The sequence below is a fragment of the Crocodylus porosus genome, unplaced genomic scaffold, assembly GCF_001723895.1.
Source record: "Crocodylus porosus isolate Cpor-Errol unplaced genomic scaffold, CroPor_comp1, whole genome shotgun sequence".
Lineage (NCBI taxonomy): Eukaryota > Metazoa > Chordata > Crocodylia > Crocodylidae > Crocodylus > Crocodylus porosus.
The window spans coordinates 61,072,874-61,085,989 of record NW_017728950.1 but is presented as its reverse complement, the minus strand read 5'-3'; positions in this window follow the sequence as shown (position 1 = coordinate 61,085,989).

Here is a 13,116-nt window from a genome sequence, read left to right as displayed (position 1 = left end):
CCTGCCTGCCCCAGCTTGGTACTTTAAAAAAAAAGTCACTGTGCTCACCTGGTGCTGCTGGGTGGGGTGCAATCCCCACTGCCCTCCACTGCCTCACGCTGCATGGGGGGGCTCTGCACGAGCCCCCTCAGCTTCCCCCTGCTCCCTTGGCCCCCCCTGGGCTGCCCTGCCTGCTGGGGCTCCGGCCCTTTAAGAAAAAAAAAGGTGGAGAAAAGCCCTGGGACTCACTGCTCCTGGTCCAACCTTGGGGTTTTGGGGGCTCCTGCAGAGCCCCCATGTAGTGGGGATCACCCCCATCACCGGCAGGAGCAATGAGTCCCAGGGTTTCGTCAGGTTTTTTTTTTCTTAAAGGCCCCTAGTTGGTCCGTGCGGGGCACCAGTGAGGGGGCTGGGGGAGGGGTGGGGTTTGAGGGCTCCTGCAGATCCCTCCATGTAGTGTGGGGCAGCAGGGATTGCCACCCACCAGGCTGCACTTGCTGAGCAGGGGCTTTTTTTTCCCCAAGTGCTGGGAGCTGGGGCAGGCAGGGAGGCCATTGCTGGGCTGGGAGGGGGCAGGGGGATGGGCCCAGCTGGTTTGGAGATTCGGCTGCTGCTGAATCTCCAAATCAGATTCGGCCTAATCAAATCAGGACAGTGATTCAAATCATCGAATCAAATTGCTGTCCCCCAAATCGGCCGAATCCGAAGCGAATACTAGCTGCTTCGCACAGGCCTAATATACATCCATGTATATGTATGATATATACGTATGTATGTGGTATATAGATAATATTTAGTCCAAGATATGTATTTTCAGAGCCTCTCTTCTGTGTGTGTGGTTTTATATATATATATATATATATAATAAAAACACAAATACACTACAACCTCCACAAAACAAACATAAAATGATAGGGGATTTTAAAAGCTGAAGGAAGTGACAGGTGCTGACCTCATGACATGAAGCTTAACCACAAGGATTTTGACTTTACCCTCTTCTAGGGGCTTGGTATTCAAGCTGTTTAAAAAGCATAATGTCCATTTAAAAATCTCTGTGGCAATTCCAGTTTCCCTTTCTGGCTACCCTCCTGTAGTTTGTTATGAAAGTTCCTCCTCTCTGACTTTGAAATCTCGGCAGACTGACAAAGGGCAGGAGGTAGGCAGAACAAGGTGACAGAAATCTGGGGTATATGATGGCTCTAATTTACCTGCATAAGCAGGTATATCAAGATTCGTGTATTCTTGTACATGCCATTTGGGCCGTTTCATGAAGACTTAAGTTCTGAAGGTCACCACAATTTTAACCTTAGGACTACCTTGTCTCCAAGTGAGGTGTTTCTTTAATAAGTAACCGCCAACATCAGTAAGATATTATCTCTTCCATTTTTAGAACTGGTGCTCTGTTTAGTGTTTATGAAAGTTATGAGAGACAACGGAAGTCATAAATTTCAAGTGTGGTACAATATTGAGTAAATATTACAGGTATATACAGTTAGTAAGATCGTGAGCAAGGATTATGCATGCAAACCAGTTCTAGATGTGTCCTTTGTAGTTTTGTCCAGCTACAGTGCAATAATGACAGTATATAGTAAACAAAACCTACTTTCTTTATAGCATGATTGATATCTTCATGTTCTAGTGGAAAAGTTTTCCCCATTTATCTACAAACTGGTTCCATTCACAAAGAATATCGGTCATCTATTTTAGCAGTAGTGTGGTATTGCTTTCAAGTTATTGCAGTGATTCATGATTCACCTTAAAACCACCATAAACCATGCCTGATAAAAGTTTCAGTCTTGTTTGGGATTTTTTGGTGGTGGTGGTTGTTTTCTAAAAGGCAGGTTGAAGTGGCCATATTTATCTACTCTAGATGAGATTTTAAAAAGGCAGAGATGCAGAAAAGAAAGAAAAGAAAGAGAGTGAAATGATGCATAGAATTGTTTTCTCATAAAAAAAAATCCACTCCTAGGAAACTGTGAGCATTTGAGAAACTTCTCCTTGTAGGCTCTGGCTAGTGGCAAATAAAGTCAGTCCCTGAAGTGGCAGTGACTGCTCTACTGATGTAGAAACTACTATATCCCCCCGCCCCCCGCCTCAAAATGCTATTCTTCTTCTCTGGGTATTTTAAAAGTACTCTACAATCGTAAGGCAAGTGGAAGAAAAATCCAGTTTCAAAACCTAGGAGCAGTCTGGCCCTTCAGAAATCACACTGACCCCTAAAAAGCTGTCTGAACATCCCTGGTATTTTGATTAACTTATCCTGCTTTTTCCCTTTGCCCGGAAGATAAATTCAAAGCCTCAGTCCTATTGGTGTAACTAGAATCACATATACTTCAGCAAGGTTGCATTTAAGTAGTTAAATACATTTACTTTAAACAAACAAAAACTGACTTGTCTTGGCATTTCATCCACATCAGATCTAACCAGTTCTATTCACTTTTATTTGAAGATATAAATAAAACTGAAATGAGGAAGAGGTAACATTAGGTAAAAGAATTTCCAGGGGACAGGAAGCAGAGTTGTAACAACAGCACAACACTTACTTACCCAAACCTCAGTTAGGAAAAACTGCAGAGTTCCCCAAACAGTCCTGATTTTAATCTGCAAAGCTCCAGTGTTCTTTATATCCAATACCCCACCTCTGACACTCTCTTGAGCTGTGACATACATGAAGAACACATGATTATGCAAGGGTTGCTGCAGGTTAAAGCCTTCATATCTTATCACCTGTTCTAGTACTTTCATTATACATATGTATGAATACAGCCAACACACAATACACTGTGGATGACAAAATTATATACTGCCATATTATAGGGACTCTCAAGTTGTAATGCATTTCATATAATCACACCAATGAATAGTATTAACACTAGGCTGAAATCTGCTAACAACATATGCTACCACTTATTAATACCATGAGTCTCAGCTACGCTTCTCAGCAATGTACATCCCACAAACCCATTAGGCATTTCTAAGGGTAAATTACAGACAAGAGATATTGAAGCTGACACTATAAAAATGTTCACGTTAAATGCATTAATTTTGCATCAGTTCAATTTTTTTCCTGTGGCATTTTATTGTGTCCCTAACAGAGTCTTTATCCCAATCTGAAATACTGTTGTTACTAAGTTAAGCTATTAAGATGTAGACCTATGGTTAATGTTGTTCGGCAAGCAAAATAGTTCTATTGGTGCCCTCTTCTGTAAAGTGTATTCAAGATATCTGCACTGGAGAGTGTGGAAGAGAGCCTTGAAAGACATCAAACCTATTTGATAGAGTACTGAAAGACCTTGCAAAATTAAGATCCAAGTGCAGGAAAGAAGACTTCTTGCATTCTTTGTACTGGTGATGTCCATCCACCACTCCATCACTCTGTATCCATCTGTTTCTTGTCTACTTAGATAAGTTTTTTGAGGCAAGGATCATTTTGTTGTTTGTCTGTACCCAGTGCAATAGGGTCCTATGACCAGGGCTCATAGGAATCATGGTAATACTAATAATAATATTATAAATTGAAGTGTGAGCCACCACATGCCTTTATTTCATCCAGAAACTAAAGAGTGCATCTGTAATTTTGCAGTCCCAAATGTAGACTTTGAGATAACAATAGTCTTCAAAACAATAAAAATGCAAAAATAAAGTGAAACAGTCCCTTTTATAAGAAGATCAAACAGCTTCATTTTATTATCTGAGTTAGTTTGTAATTTTCATTGGACATTTGGAAAAATGCCAGTGGCTCTTTCTATAAACTCTTCATGAGTCAAATCAACTGTCTTCTGATCCACTTCCCAGATGGCTGGATTCTTACCTTGGAAAAAACTCCTGAAGCTTCTATTGTCCTGGGGAGAAAATCTGGCCTCACTGAAGGCAATGGGAATTTTGCCATTGACTTTAATGAAGCCAAGATTCTTCCTTGATATCTCCCACCAACTGAAGCAGAAAACACTCAGAGAAGGGGTAAAGTGTTAAGTGAACATGGCATTTTGAATATGTATACATTTCATATCAGGGACTCTGTTAACTCTTGTGATCTTACAGAAGCCTAAGCTATTTCGTTCATACCTTCTTGCCTATAGTTCAAAGTACCTACCAAGCCTCTGTCTAATGAGAAATGTAGGAAGCCACAGACCACCTTTTATATATGGAAAAATATGAGTTTTCCATGGGAAAGAAAAGAAGAGTCATCATCACTCATCTTAATGTTAATGCTTTTGGTCTCTCCTCCCAGAATGTTCTCAACACATGCCCCTACGGCGCTGTTGCTACTGCACCGTCATTTAGTACTTCCTTTTGCAAATACAGTATAACCTCATAAATCTGGATATAAAAAAATCCAGAATTCTCAAAAATCTGGCAGTCTTTAAAAATACACTACATCAGGGAGTAGCAGTGGCCAGTCCTGGAGCTGCAGAGGGGGAAGCTTGCACGTGGTGGCTGCCACCGCCATCCACCACTCTGTACCTCCACACCATGTGCGGTCGCTGGTCTGGGACTGGCCATCATTACCCACCCCCTTCTCCCCCTCCCCCGATTCACAACTGTCCGCCGCTCAGGTTTCAAAAATCCAGAATTTTCAAGTTTCTGGCAGCTGCTCGGTCCTGAGCATGACAGATTTATGAAGTTAGATTGTACTAAACTATGGCACAGTAATAGCCCGTACTGTACCGTGCTGGTGGCACATAGTTATTTTTAGCTGCTACGTCGCGATGTGCTATAGCAAGGGAGCACATTGTTTTGGTGCAGTGAATTGCTATGGTGACGTAGCATCATGTGTAGACATGCCCGCAGAGCGTTACTCCACCAGCTCTGATTCTTTACTGTTTTCTCCTGGATGTAATTCCTTTCTTATTCCATCCTCAGTAGTAGCTACCCTATTCATTCCTGTTACTTGGGATAAATCATTTATTATTCTACTGCATTTTTCCTGGTTGGGGTATTGCTGCTCATAAAAGAGCGACATCTCAAAGTACCATCACCTAATCAAGCAAATTGGTTTCCATTATGCAAACTAGGTGTGAAAAAGCTCGATGCTCTATCATCACAGCTAGCCCTTGAATTTCTATGGCTCCACTGAAAACCTTGGTTCTCCTTATTCTCTAGTCTCTTGAGGAAAGCATTAATTCAGCCTCTTCTACCTCCAGAAGTATCTACAAAGGAGACGTCCCCCACACAGATAAAATCTGCCTTAGATTCTTGGTATCATAGGCCTCAAATAAATAACTCTTCAAAGCTGCAAACACCTTATAGTCCAGATAATCTTGTTCCCTCCGGTGTTTTCTTTCTTTTCTTTCCTTTTTTTTTTTTTTTTTTTTTTTTTTTTTTTTTTTTTTTTTTTTTTTGCTATCATACCTAGAAGAATTCTTATATTTTTGAAGGTGAAATATTAGTGTAAGGAGTTTTTCAATACTGACATTGATGTTACATGTGGAATTACTCTGAGATATGGATGGTCTTTGTCACATTCTTTCATGTTTAAATACCTTCAAGGACAATATTAGGTGACAAACCTTGAATTCAAAGATTAAATTCTACATCCCTGAATGAAATGATAAATCTTGTGGAGTACTGGAAAGTATTTGCCAAGGTATCTAATTCTTCCTCCACTGTTTTTTCACACGTCTTGTCAGGAAGAGATGCCATACCATATAGCAAGGTCTGAAAAACACTGAGTGAGGAAACAACTGAGGTTATATAGCAGACCCTCATGGAAAACAAACCTGCCTTGAAAAGGTAAAGTTCATATGTCTGCCAACTGGGGCAAACTAAGTTTTCAATAATACATCCATTACTAGCTTGGCAGATCATTTGTCAAAGTTATATGCAGAAAAATGGGTGATTGATACTGCATTCACTTACATGCAGAACTAAATTGAGAAATGGCAAAGGTTGCCTTATGTAATTTATATTTTTATTTCATTTAAATACGCACTTACAGGGCACATCTACATGAAATGCTATGTCACTGTAGCTTGTTGCTATGGTGACAGCATCAGTGGGCAAGAACTGTGATGCTGATATTACTGTACAGTAGCTCATTGCTACTGCGCAGTAGCATGGGAAAGAACCCATGCAGTTTCTGGGCTGCACAGTAATTATGGTTACTGTGCTGTGTGGCACACATGTAGATGTGCCCATGGATGAGAACTACAAAGCTGAAATTCAGCCTCCTGGTACTGTCCAGCGATGCCTGTGGTTTATGTAGTGTTAGATATTTTCTCATGATAGGGTCTGAATGAGGTTCGTTTGTAACTGGAGCATCATTAGAAATGATGTTGACCGTGCTACTGTAGAATAACTTTATTGGGAAAGTTGTTAATACAGATATTATTTAAATCAGCAGCATTTAATTGGATCTTTTTATGGCTGGTTCATGGGCTAAGTTGTAAAACCATTTCATCTCATTTAAACTGATTTTAGGAAACCTTTCTTGGCAAAATGTAATCCTCTGTATTATTTTATCATAATAAAGTGAAACATATTGTTTACAAAGTCATATATCCAGGTGAAACTGTTTCCCCCACCCTAAAACTCATTCCATGGCCTGCTGTTTAAAAAGATGAGGCTGTTAACATTTATATTAACTACCACAAGTCCAGCAGAATATAAAAGTATGTTTTATAAGTGCCTATATTACTTTAATGTGTACCTGTTCTATACAAACTCTTTATGTGTGTGTAGTAGGATGGCGTGTCCCTGTAAGAGAAGGCAGCTAGGGTAGCTGAAGGGCAATGCTGGGAAAAGCCTAATGGTGGTGCGGCTCCCTGGGAATTAAAAATCCCAGAGACAGAACTAGGAGGAGTAGAGGAGAAGCACCAGAGGCAGGAGACCTCTGGGCTATGAGGAGGTCAAGCCTGGGAAAGGAAAGCTGAAGCTGTAGCAGATCCATCCCAGGGTCCAGGATGACAAGGTTTTTTTGTTGGTGTACTTTGTTTGGTGAAAGACTGTATACATGTCTGGGGCATGCTGAGAAGCACTCCAGGGGGCAAAGGTCAGCAAGGTGAAAGCCTACATTTTACTATGGCTTGCTGAGAGATGCTCAGTAGGCGTGTGAGAAGCAGGCCATATTTGAGTCGGATTTGGCCCAATTTGGGGTACAGTGATTCAATTCTCCGATTATGATCATTGTCCCAATTCAATTCAGCCAAATCTGAACCTAGAGATTCGATTCTGATTCGGAGAAATCAGCAATTTGGTCATAGACACAGGTTTATATGTTTTTTTCTACATACCTTGAGATACTAGGAGTGGCTTGTGAATGCTGAGATGGTGAGGTGGATGGACTCAGAAGTGGACTGGAAGTAATTCTGGTCCAATTCTGGTCTGCCATCGAGTATGCGGGGGACTCCTCTTGCACCCCCTCAGCTCGGTAATTGGCCACAGGGACCAGGAGGCACCAGTCACTGAGCCTGGGGGGCGGTGCGGGGGGGGTCCCCTGCACTCTCTGCAATCAGACCTGGAAGTGCTTCCGATCCATTTCTGGGTCTGCTCCTGAGCACACTGGGGGACACACCATCTGCCCCATCATCTCAGCATTCATGAGCCGCTTGGTACCTTGAGGCATGTAGAAAAAAACATAAAGCTGTGTCTATGTCTGTGTCACAGGGCGGGGCGCAGGAGCAGCCGTGATCTCCCCTGGTGCCCCTACCGTGCCAAGTTGGGTCTCAAACGTACCCTCTTTCTCGCCCGCCACGACTTTGATGGTTCTAATATGAATGGGAGGCTGCCTTACTGTCCCCTTGGGCACGGTGTTATATTAGTATTGGCCCCTATCCTATAAGAAGGTGTACCCTGGTGCGTTTCAGCCTTATGGGCTACGTGTGCCTCCAACCGCCCCTGTAGCATGCCCCAAAGCCTCGCTGGTGTACCGGACAGTCTTACATCTCTGGGTGCGCTTTAAGTACGCATCGTTACACAGGGCCCTCTCCGATGAGGGCCGTCTCTGAGCTTCCTAATGTGCATGTGCCCTCCCCGGGCTCTGTCCCACACACCCTGCCCTACCCGGGGCTCTCCCTCGTGCACACCTTCTATAAGTGCGCTCACCCCCCTCGGGCTTGTACTCGTGCGCTCAGCTAGTGCCCTGTTGCTCCTGGCGCAAGCCCTGTCTGGGCTTCTACTCATGTGATTGCCCTTCTTCAGGCTCTTAACTGCATGCACGCCCTGCCCCGGGCCTCCACCCACGCGCTCACCCTACTTGGGTCTCTACTTGTGTGATCACCCTTCTTCAGGCTCTTAACCACGTGCTTGCCCTCTCAGGCCTGTCCTGTGCTTCTCACCCTCTCTCGGGTCTGTCCCACACTAATTATCCCGATAGTGACCCCCACTGGGGTTGGGGTCAGGATGCCCCCAATGCAGCGCTCTCTACCGCACTAATTATCCTGATAGTCACCCCACTGGCACTGGGCTCAGGCCACCCCAAAACATAGTGCTCTCTACCACGCTAATTATCCCGATAGTCACCCCCACCAGGGTTGGGACACCCCCAAATGCAGTGCTCTCTACTGCACTGGGAGCACCCCCACCTTACTGGGGAGCTCCTAATGAGGCCTCCTCCATCCCCTTATAGCCTCACCCGGTCCTCCGGTAGTATAATAACAAAACCAAAGTCTCCCGCTCCGGGGCCACAACAACTTCAAAACCACAACAGAACGCAGAGCCTCCCGGCTGTAACATAAACCTTAAGCCAACCTGGCTAACCTTCCATCATATCCTTATCAGGGTCCTCTCCACCCTGTATCCGCATGCTGACGCTCAGGCTGCTCAGCTCCTAGGCTGCTCCACTCTGCTCCTCAGCAGAGCTCCTGCCACTCAGGCTGCCAGACAAAAACTGCCTCCAGTCTCAGCCTTGTGTGTTTAAATAGGCCAGGCCCTGCCCCCGGTGGTCAGCTGACCCACTCAGTTGCTTTGGCAACCCCCGGCTGTGCTGCCCTATTGATTGGCAGCTAAGCCCGCATCACCATTACTAGTAGCGAGCACCCTAGTGCTCCACTACACTCCTTCCCCCTTAAGTACTTAACCTTCATTAGGAGCGGGGCACACAAGTGTCCAGCGACAGTCTGAATCATTGAATCTCTCTGAATTGAATCGGAATTTGATTTGGAGAGATTAATGGATCTCCTAATTTGATTTGGATTTGGAGATTCGGCTGCCAAATTGGGCTGAATCTCCACTGAATTGAATCAGCCGCTGAAGCTTCACACGACCCTGATGCTCAGGGAAGGGACAAACGTCTGGTTGAAAGGTCCCGAGGCAGAAACCTGCTACAGTATGAAACCATAGTTTCTGAGCATTTTACAAGTACAATGTAGATAAATATATTTCAGAACCTTGTTTGGTGCAGCAGAGTTTAGATCAATATGTCCGTTTAATTGCTTGATGTAAAATTTCTAATCAGCCTCTTAATACAAGGCCACTCACCATGGTATCTGAGTACTGTTGAGTAGTGAAGCAAATATATTTTTGAAAATTCCTTGAGAAGGAACAAATAAAACTAGTTCAGTTAAATAAGAGACACTGAACCTTGTTCTGAAACTTGGACTGAATAGGAGTGCTTTTGGGAGTTCATCAATATTTGGTTAACATTTGTTGATATGTTTGTAGTTTGTATGTGTGTATAATATAACCATGGCTCTACATTTCATCATCTTTCTTACAAACTAGAGCATTAAAATATCACATTGTCTGTGGCTTTTTTGCCTGGCAGACATAGAACAATGGAAACTTCAGGAAAAAAAACAAACAAACCCATGATCTCATGATATTTTCAGACCTATCTTCAAACCAAAGGGCATGAAATTACTCTGAGTATCTATTCAAATTGAACATCTTAAGCATTTGTGGTCTGTCTCTGATTAACAGATGTAATTTGTTTTAACTATCCAAGGGCTTAAAGTAACAATGTATGAATTAGATGTATAGATGGGCAAGTCACGCCTGACCAACCTGATTGCCTTCTTTGATGAGAAGACTGGCTCTGCGGACACAGAGACAACAGTGGATGAAATATACTTGGTGCATCTACACATGAGATTAAGGTGAAGCAATACATTCTGGAGCAGTTTGAGCTGGAGTAAACTGCTCCTGGGTGTGGTGTCTACACATGTGCCCAGGACAGCAGCAATTTGAACCAGGGTGGAGCAAACCTGGGCTGGCAGTGGGTGCAGGGGGTTAGCCCCAGGCTCCGGGTAGAGGCATTGAGTGGTGGAGGGGCTGGCTGGGGCATAAGGTGCTGAACCTACAGAGCTATGTGGCTAGGTAGTAGGCCTGTGCCAATAGGCAGCTATTTGATTTGGCTTCGGATCCATCCGCTTTGGATGCCAGTGATCTGATTTAGAGCTCCAGATCAGTTTCCCACTTCGATTTGGCTGAAGCGGCTCTGAAACTTCGGAACTGCTTCGGAGATCCGGCCATAGGGTATAATGGGGAATCAATGAAATATCTATAACTTTGTTGTACTTTGTCTGCTTTGGATGAAACTTGCAGAGGTGATAGCCTCTGCTGAGAGCATGACACCTGCCAAGTTTCAAGAAGATCAGGGCAGGGGTTTGGGGGGAACTGCAACCCAAATTCTTGAAAGTAAAACTCATGTCACGTGCGTGTGTTACACTGAGGCCACGAAGCCTGGCAAGTTTCAAGGTGCTAGGTGCAGGGGTTTGGGGGGAACTGCACCTCAAGCTGCTGACAGGCCAAACTCACATCATAGATGACTCTGTGTGTTAAGGTGCAGTGGGCTAAAATCTGCAGGGGTGGTGCTCCCTGCTGAGGCCACGAAGCCTGCCAAGTTTCAAGGAGGTAGGTGCAGGGGGAGTCTGGCATCTGGGGCCCTGCACCTCTGGCTGCTAACAGGCAAAACTCATGATGTGGCTGGGTGCTTGTGCGACTGCTTCTGTCTTGGGGCAAAGGGGAGCAAAATCAACTGCAGGCCTGGGTGCTGGGCCCTTCCAGGAGATGAAGCCTGCCAGCTGTGCTTGTGTCTTGCTGGGGGAGTCTGGCTTCCGTGGCCCTGCACCTCTGGCTGCTGACAGGCAAAACTTGTGATGTGGGTGGGTGAAACTGTGTGTGTGTTAAGGTGTGCCCTTCCTGGCACTGGGGCCTCTGCACAACAAGGCAGTGTGCCCCAGTGAGGTCTCTTCCTCCCCTACAGCCTCAGCACCAGTCCACCACTTTACATGACAACAGGTAAATAACTTAGTTGGCTCAACAACAGTAACATCAGCAGCAGCATCAAAAGTACCCAAACAGAACTGTCACAGAACCTGTCTTTTTATAAAGGAATTGACAGCAAGAAGTAAAGATGTTGTGTTGTATTGGACATATGATGTTACTCATGGTGTGTGAAGGCTTATCTTGTGTTTTTATGTCTATATGCTTATTTAAAAAAAATGAGTACTTAAAATATATCTTAGGATGCTTTAGGGTTGAAAAACTCTTTTTCAGGCTGAGGAAGTACCTGCAGTTGGTCCTGGATGGAAGGAATAGTAAAGAAGCCAGAGACTGGTCTGGCACACAATTCAGGCAGGAAAGCCAGTCAGTAGAAATGAAAATGGAGGGATCACAGGGGAGGGACAGGCTGTCATGCAGGGTAGAGGGAAAAAGGGGATGTAGCAGCACAGGTAAAAGTGCAGAGGTGCCTGGGGAGTCAGCTGTCCGGCAGGTCGCAGCGTGCCAGAATTCCACTGTGTAAATTGAGTCCATGAGTTTCTGTACCTACTACCTAGGAGGCTGATGAAGTGCAGTTCATAGGCCCAGCGATGAAAAGTGATTTGTACTTTCAAAAAAGCACCTAACATCATCAGAACTGAAGCCAGCTTCCTACAGCTCACATTCCTCACCAAAAAAACCACTCTGCCTCCAGTCTCTCAGGCCTGATCCTAAGAGGGAACAAATTACAATGCAAACCACATCCTTAGTGAGATAGGTAGCCACCGAAGCCGCCATGCTACCTGCCTGAGGCTAGGAGCTGCAGTGTTTGGACCCCATCATTGAAGCCATGCACATGGCCTACATTGGCAGTGGCTGGTGTGGAGGAGGCTGGCTGATGCTGATGCTGGTGCTGGCACTGGTGCTGGTGCTTGGAGTGCTGGCATGGGAAAGTGGATCCCCCTCTTCCACATCTCCTCACCTCTGCACTTCAGCCTCCCTGACTTTGTTGACCAGCACCTGCGTCCAATGATCGAGGGTTTTGGTGCTGCCAGTGCACATGCAGCCCTTCACCCTCAGGTCACACATGGCCACCATCACATGGACCATACTGGACCACAAGGGATCCAGCCATCTCCTGATGCTCTCCTTCAGCCTTCTCATCAGTGCCTGCATGTCTGGTGACAGCGGCCTGCCCCAGCCAGGAACATTGATCCCCTGGAACTTCTCCATTTGGTTCTCTAGTTCCCTCACTAGGGGATCACCTGGCTGAGAAGGGCATCACCAGCGCTAAGGGTTTTGGTGGCTGTGAGGAAGGGCTTGAGGACCACCAAGATCTGGGAGATGGTACCCCACTCAGCTCTGTTCAGGGGGCCACTAATTCCGATCTCCCCATGCAAGGCCATCTCATGGATGGCCTTCTGTTGCTCCACCAACCTTTCCAGCATCAGGTATGTGGAGTTCCATCGAGTCTCCACATCCTGTGTGATTTTGTGCTGTGGGATGCTCAGCTCTGCCTGTTTCTCCCACAGCACCTTGCCCCCCTTGATGCTGCAGTGGAAGTAGCCCACCACCTTCCTGCATTTTGAAATCAGCTGGCTTGTAGCAGTAATGGTGACAGCGCCATCACCGGCAGACCTGTCCCCCTCCAAGCAATCCCTCACTATGAGGTGCAGCCTGTGTGCCACATAGCAGATGCCAACAAAGATGGCATCATGGACAGCCTTCACCATATTGGCCCCGTTGTCAGTGACCATGCAGGTGAACTTGGCCTGCCCAATGAGCCACCCCTCCATCATGCTGTTCATGGCCCCCATGATTTCCCTTGCCATGTGGGACTCATCCAGCACCTCGGCTTGCAGTAGAGCCCACTGATGGTCTGACTGATTGCACCAGTGCCCTGTGAGAGGGAGGTAGGCTTGACCACCACCCTGGCTGCTCCAGATGTTGGAGGTGAAGTGCAAGGCTACCTGCGGCCCTGCCTTGTGCAGCTCCTTT